General features: G+C 39.7%; 1 pseudogene; it reads left to right on the plus strand.

Moving 5' to 3' along the window:
* Positions 1–3,071: 3,071 nt before the first annotated feature.
* On the plus strand, positions 3,072–4,486 carry LOC101724735 (vasculin-like protein 1 pseudogene; annotated as a pseudogene).
* Positions 4,487–8,181: the final 3,695 nt, after the last annotated feature.

The raw sequence follows: 8,181 nt of genomic DNA on the forward strand, positions 1-8,181 counted from the left end.
GCATTCAACAAAATCCAACATGCATTTATGATAAAAACCCTACAAAAAATTGGAATAGACGGTCTCTACCTCAATCTGATAAAAGCTATGTATGAAAACCCAACAGCCAATATCATACTAAATGGTCAAAAACTAAAATCCTTCACACTAAAATCAGGAAAAAGACAAGGATGTCCACTATCACCACTCTTGTTCAATATAGCTTTGGAGAGCCACAGGAATTAGACAAGAGAAAGAAATAAAAGGAACAAAGAGAGGAAATGAAGAAATCAAATTGTCATTATTTGCAGATGACATGATACTCTATATAGAAGACCCCAAGAACTCCAACAAAAGTCTTCTAGACTTAATAACCAAATTCAGTCAAGTAGCTAGTTACAAAGTCAACAAACAAAAATCAATAGCTTTCCTCTACACAAACAACAGACTGACTGAGAGAGAAATAGGGCAAATAATTCCTTTCACAATAGCATCCAAAAAACTGAAATACCTAGGAATCAACCTAACAAAAGAAATAAAAGACCTTTTCCCTGAAAACTATGGCACTCTGAAAAGGAAGATTGAAGATGATATCAGAAAATGGAAAGACATCAACTGCTTCTGGTTAGGAAGGATCAACATAGTGAAAATGGCCATACTTCCAAAACTGCTAGATAGGTTCAATGTAATTCCAATTGAAATCCCAGCAGCATACTTCCTGGACCTGGAGAAAACAATCCAAAAATTCATTTGGAACCCGAAGAGACCTAGAATAGCAAAAGCAATACTAGGCAATAAAGACAAGGTAGGAGGTATCACAATCCCCAACTTGAAACTATACTACAAAGCTACTGTGATAAAAACAGCATGGTACTGGCAAAGAAACAGACCTGAGGACCAGTGGAACATATTAGAAGGTGCAGAAACAACTCTAAACACACTCAGCCACCTCACCTTTGACAAAGGAGCCAAACACCCTCACTGGGGGAAAGATAGCGTCTTTAATAAAAATTGATGCTGGAAAAATTGGGTTTCAAGTTGTGAAAGATTAAAACTAGACCTATATCTCTCACCATGCAATAAACTAAAATTGAAATGGATTAAAGATCTAAATATTAAAATAGAAATGCTAAATGGGCTGGAACAGAGGTTAGATAGAACTCTTGAAGATATTGGAGTAGGAAAAGATTTTATGAACAAAACCTCAGTTGCCCACGAACTAGCACAAACAATCAACAAGTGGGGTCTCTTCTTATTAAAAAGCTTCTGCACAGCAAGAGAAACCAACAACAGAGTGAAGAGACAACCCAGAATGTGGGAAAAAATTTTCACTTGCTGTTCCTCAGACAAAGGTCTACTATCTAGAATCTATAAAGAACTTTTAAAAAATCAGACCTCCCAAATTTAAAGACCCAATCCAAAAATGGGCATCTGAAATGAATAGACATTTCTCACACAAAGAAGTAAAAGCAGCAAATAATCATATGAAAAAATGTTCAATATCATTGGTCATTCGAGAGATGCAGATGAAAACAACATTGAGATTCCACCTCACCCCAGAAAGAATGGCTGCTATCAAGAAATCAACCAGATTTTGGAAAGAGCTTTGTTATGGTTGTGGGCTAGTCACCTTACCGGGCTGAAAAGCTGAGAACAGGTCCTCGGATGCTGCCTCTCTTCCTTTATTGTAGCCCTTCCGCTGCCTGATTGGTAGAATCATGTGGCCTTTTAAATAATTGAATAATGATGAAAATGGATCCAAAACATTAAATTACTTCTCCATCAAAGCAGTAGAAGGTTCTTCACATTACCTTCCAGTGACTTAATTCAGTTTTTGGAAAGGAGCAAAACAAGTGAAATACTGAAAACTGAAGTGAAGAAAACTTCATTTCGGAATTGTCTTTCTCCTTGACTACCTCTCACTCCCTACTACTTTCTACTTGTTTTAATTTTGCTTCATTTATAAATAGTGAAGACCAAAGAAATAGAACATATGTTTAAGAGCAGTATATCAAGAAATTTGCCTTGAAAGCTGCTATTCTGTAGAGGAAAAAGTTTATCAAGTTCCTATCTGATCCTTTTTTTAAAGCAAGATTTCTTAGGTCCTTAGATTTTGAAGGTTAAGACAATTACATATCTGCACACTATTTTTAGCAGTGGTGTAAAAATAGTAAGATTTGTGTTTTGAGGGCTTTGTCATGTGGTGGGTTTACCACTGGAGTTGATTGCTCCAAAGATTTTTGATTGTGTTTTAATATTACATTTTTGATCCGTCACCTTGATGACATTACTTACCTGCACATCAAGCAACCTGTCTTTCTAACTATGACCTATTTATGAAGTTTTTGCCCTCACTGTGTAAATGTCCATGTATTACCTATTTAAGCAACATTATAGTGCTGTTACTCAAGGAAGTTGAATGAGGTGAACATAGACATAACTTTTGCCCCTTACCCCTCTTTTTAAATGTAATAAATACTTTTTATGTTCCCCTTCACCCTTCCCCTACCCCTTCCCCTTTTGGAAACGTGTCTGGAACTAGGTAGTTGAGAATGAGCAATTGAAGGGACTAAGAATGTGAGCCACAAGGAGCCGGCCTTCTCTGTGCTTCATCACAAGGGTGTGCTGCTGGCCAGGCTACATAAGCTCCCTTTTAACAAGAAAATCTCTTGGGAGATCCAGCTGACAACCTCAAGGAATCAGAAAACAGGACCACAATAGATAATGTAAAATAGGAAGAAAAGGTCCAAAGGGGTAGGGGTAGTGGGAGGGGGAGGAGAAAGGAAAGAAGGGAAAGGAAAAATGATGAGAAATGGAAAAAATGGAAATAAAGTCTATGTAAATAGGGAAGGGTGGAGTGCGTGAAGGTAGGGCTAGGAATGGGGAAAAAATAAGAACCAAGATGCATTATGTGCAATTCCCAATTAGGTACAATTCCCAATGAGAAATGTAATTGTGTTGTATACCTACAATGTACCAATAAAAGAATTTAATACAAAACAAAACAAACAAACAAAAAAAGAAGTTACACTCTGTGATCCTGGCCATGAGGTTGGATGCCTCACCTTGCTGAAAACAGACACTGGACCTAAATGGAGCAGCATGACTTTGTTCCTGTTTGGCTAAATTTCGCAACACCACAGCTGAGTCACCTACAACCACTTTTGAAAAACGCGAAGACCACCTACCCTGAGGAGAAGGTAGATTTGGAGTAAGCCGTCTTCGACACAATTCCTCTGATGCCTGTTTTAACAATGGACCTTTACGCACTACAGGAGATTCCTGGCACCAACTCTCCCTGTTCAGCCATGATTCTGTGGACTCTCGTGTCTCTAGGGGAACATACGCTGGAATCACAGGGAATTTATCTGGTTGGCACAGCTCTTCTTGGGGTCATGAGGGCATGAGCCAGAGTAGCAGAGGTGCCACAGGGAACCATCGACACTGGAATGGCAGCTTCCACTCCCGGAAAGGCTGTACCTTTCAGGAAAAGCCACCTACAGAGGTTAGGGGAAAAAAAAAAAAGAAGACAAGGTAGAAAAATTGCAGTTTGAAGAGGAAGACTTTCCTTCTTTGAATCTAGAAGCTGGCAAACATAATCAGCCATGCAGACCTATTGAGACCCCTTCTGGAGTGTGGGAAAACCTACCTAGTACCAAGCAACCTTCCAAGATGCTAGTAATCAAAAAAGTTTCCAAAGAAGATCCTGCTGCTGCCTTTTCTGCTACATTTACCTCCAGGATCTCACCATGCAAATGGAAATAAATCAACAACCATGGTTCCACGTGTCTATAAGAACCTGGTTCCTAAGCCTGCACCACCTCCTTCCAAGCCCAATGCATGGAAAGCTAACAGAATGGAACACAAATCAGGATCCCTTTCCTCTAGCCGGGAGTCTGCTTTCACCAATCCAATCTCTGTTACCAAACTAGTGATACTGGCTGGTGGTGCAGTTCTAAGCTCTCCCAAAGACAGTCCCTCCAGCACTACCCCTCCAGTTGAGATCAGCTCCTCTTCTGACCAAGTTGCCCCGCCAATCCACTGACAGGAAGAATGAGTTCCTGAAGACTGAAGGATGACCCGAATGGAGACTTCTCAGAGAACAGAGACTGTGACAAGCTGGAGGATTTGGAGGACAACAGCACACCCAAACCAAAAGAAAACGGGGAGGAAGGCTGTCTTCAGAGTGATCTCTCTCTCCCCATTGTGGAAGAAGGGGAGGTCTTCTCACATTCTCTGGAAGCAGAGCACAGGTTATTGAAAGCAATGGGATGGCAGGAATATCCTGAAAATGATGAGAATTGCCTTCCACTCACAGAAGATGAGCTCAAGGAGTTCCACATGAAGACAGAGCAGCTGAGAAGAAACAGCTTTGGAAAGAATGGCTTCTTGCAGAGCCACAGTTTGAGCCTCTTCTCCCCATGGAGAAGCACTTGTAAATCAGTTTGAGGATTCAGACACCAAAACAAGTAGCAGTGAGACATCAGATGGCAATGCCCTGAAGTAGGCACAGAAATGTTCACAGTTCATCTGAACCAGTAAACTCAGCTTGTATGTTTCAGTAATATACAAAAGAAATTGTTTTCCTTTTCCTTTTCTTATGTTGAATACTTCATGCGCAAGGGAAATAATCATATCCCAGAGAAAGAGCAGTTGCCTTGTTGAGCTTTTGTTGTCCTTTCCTGTTACCTGCTTAATAAAGATGTTTGTGTAGTGGGAAAGATTTTTTAAATACACATACAGAACATACGAGGCAATGCACAGGTGGGAGCTGGAAGTGCAGAGATGGAGAGGAGCAGATGCTGGCATGCAGCAACAGCTTCTACTACCAGCCCTTGGGGCACTCACCCCTGTGCTCAAGCAATCATTGTCAATGACAAAGTGACTACTGAAGTTATAATTGTATTAAATTAATGCTAATAATTTGTTTTCTTTTTTTTTTTTTTTGGTACCGGGGATCAAACTCAGGTCCTTGCACTTGCACAGCAGGCGGTGAAACCACTGAGCTAAATCCCTGGCCCAGTGCTAATAATTTGGATATTTTATTTTATTTTGGGCTGCTCAGGTAACTTAGCCCTTAACCAAGTATATGGGTTTTTTTGTTTTTGTTTTCCTTTTTTGGGTATAGTTGTAAAATATTTGGATATAGGAAATGTGTTATTCTTGCAGCCTTGATATTCAGGGTGGATTGTAAAATATAAATTTTTGTGAGACTTCAAAGATTAAGATTATCTTGATAACATTTACAGATTTAAAGAGATGTGGTTATCACAAGTCTGTTGAGGGGGAAAAACTACTGAATAAAATAACTAACTTGGAATAAATATTGTGCATCCTTAAAAAAATCAACCAATAGAAAATGCTGGCAGGGGCATGGGGAGAAAGGAACCCTTCTCCATTGTTGGTGAGAGTGTAGACTGGTGCAACCACTGAGGAAATCAGTATGGAGATACCTCAGAGAACTAGGAGTAGAAGTCCCATTTGACCCAGCTAATCCCCTGCTGGGTATCTTCCCCAAGGAATTAAAAGAATCATACCACAGCAATATATGTGCACCCATGTTTATAGTGGCACAGTTTGTAATAGCTAAAGCTTGGAAACAGCCCAAGTGCCCATCAACTGGAAACTGGATAAAGAAGATGTGGGGTTTTTTATAAAATGGAGTACTACTCAGCCATAAAGAATGAGAAACTAGAGACATTTATAGGTAAATGGATGCATATTGAGGTCATACTCTTAAGTGAAATGAATAGGACACACGTGTACATACTGAATAGTTTCTCTAGTGTGAGAAACTGAAAGCATAAATAAGGATTGAAATGATTAAAATGAATAATTGATAGTTTGAAATAGGAAGAAAAGGTCCAAAGGGGTAGGGAAAGTGGGAGGGGAAGGGGAAAGGAAAGAAGGGAAAGGAAGAATTATGAGAAAAGAAAAAATGGAAACAAAGTCTATGTAAATAGGGAAGAGTGGAGGGGGTGAAGGATGCACAGGTAATGGGGATATACCTAAAATGTACCAATTAAAGAATTTAAGCAAAAAATAAAATAAAAGAGGGATTTGGGGTGAGAAACATTCCAGGTGTAGGCAATAGCATCAGGAAAAACCCAGGAAGGAAACTGTCAATATATTTGCAAGAAGTGAACTGTGGGAGTGACTAATGAACAGGATGTGTGTTCGGGGGATGGGAGAAAGGGTTCTATAGCTGAGGATAAGCCTTGAAAAGTATGTTGGTGTCAGATTTTTCTTGCTGGGACACAACACAACTTAGAGGAGGAGAAATTTAATTTAGCTCACAATTTTAGAAGTTTTCAGTCCAGAGTCAGGTGGTTTAAAGGTAGAAACGTCATGGCAGAAGGGCATGGTGAAGCAAAGCCACTTAGTTCATGGCAGCTGAGAAGCACAGCAGGAGAACAGTCAGAGAAGAAAGGGTGAAGGACCAGATACAGATGCCAAGCTCATACCTCCATAATTCACCCAGACATACTCAGGGCAGATCCCAAAGCCAATACAAGTTGACACTCCACCTTAGCCAGCACCCTTGGAGACAAGTCACAGAGGACAAAGAATGTAACCTTTATACTGTGCGCAGGGAACAATCCCGAAGGTATTTAATCGAGCAATTAAAAAGCACAAGGGTTAAAATAACTCAGAGGACAACTTTCTGTAAAGCAAAGAAAATGGTGTGTCAATGAATTTGCAAATCTAGGTATTCAGCTTTGAGTGCTTCAAAAAATGAGAGATCCTGATTAGTAATTTATAAAGGACAACGAAGAGTTCAGTTCACTTTAAAAAAAAAAAAATTCTAAAAACCTCTGTTTCCTAAAAGGACACATAAGTTAAACAAGACTCCAGGGTAAGTTTCTGTTGGATAATGTTTATTTTGGTACCTTGAAAGCTTGGTAGTTGTTTAGAAATTTAATTACAACTCCCCTTTAAACAAAACCACCCTTGGGAATGGTAGGTTCAAGCTGATCTCAATATATTAACTTGACATTATGAGGTAGTTATGCTGCAGGTTTAGAGAGCTGATTAAATCTGAAAGTGAACACAGAACCGGCGCCAAAAGCACACACACTTTGTTTAATTGGCTCCTTCAGTTTAAGAGACAGAGAAGGGGGCAACATAAATGGAAGCTATTTTTATTGTCATTAAAGGGAGGCCTCTTCTATGTCAAATGGAAAAATCTAGCATCAGCACCCAGGGCATTTCTTCAAGACTGTGGATACACAGAGAAAATACACATTGACAGTCAGGGCTGGAAGCAAACTGAAGCTCTAAACCACAAATAAACCAGTGTGGGAAGAAAGTAAGGCTGCATGGTGACAAAGTGCTCAATCCAAACCTCAGCTTGTGGGGCTGAGGATGTAGCTCAGTTGTAGAACACACATGTGGCATGTAGGGAGACCTATGTTCAGTCCCCAAGACCAAAAAAAAGAAAACTTCAACTTGTGCTAGCAATGAGTCATTGTATATGCATCTACACATATGCAATTTTTAACTGAATTCAAGTTTTAACCCCTATGGCAAAGACAGTCACTGCTTACTGATAATAATCAAATGCTTTTCCATACTTCTCGCCTCCCTGGTTGTTAAGTGAAGGCCAGGGCAATGGAAAGCAGAAATCATGTAGGTCAATTATGGGCATTTGCAGGCCAGTGTTCCATCTCCATGGCCCCTGCTCCCTTTCTAAGTTGTCTATGTTGATGGCAAAACACCTGTGTTGACGGTGTAGCTGGATATAAGGTCAACACTCAAAGAACAATAGCCTTCTTATACACAAATAACAGACTCACTGAGAGAGAAATTAGGGAAACAATTCATTTTACAATAACATCCAAAAAAATGAAATATCTAGGAATCAATCTAACAAAGGAAGCAAAAGACCTCTACACTGAAAACTACAGCACTCTGAAAAAGGAGATCAAGGAGGATATAAGAAAATGGAAAGACATCCCTTGTTCCTGGGTAGGAAGAACAAATATAGTGAAAATGGCCATACTTCCAAAACTACTGTGTAGATTTAATGCAATGCCAATTGAAATCCCAAAAATATACTTCACAGAACTAGAGAAAACAATCCAAAAATTCATTTGGAACCAGAAGAGACCTAGAATATCAAAAGCAATTCTAGGCAACAGAGACATGGCAGGGGGCATCACAATCCCCAACTTGAAACTATACTACAAAGCTACTGTGATA

The sequence above is a fragment of the Heterocephalus glaber genome, unplaced genomic scaffold (genome assembly GCF_053883595.1).
Source record: "Heterocephalus glaber isolate CG9 unplaced genomic scaffold, H.glaber_assembly_v1.0 deba00001532, whole genome shotgun sequence".
NCBI lineage: Eukaryota > Metazoa > Chordata > Mammalia > Rodentia > Bathyergidae > Heterocephalus > Heterocephalus glaber.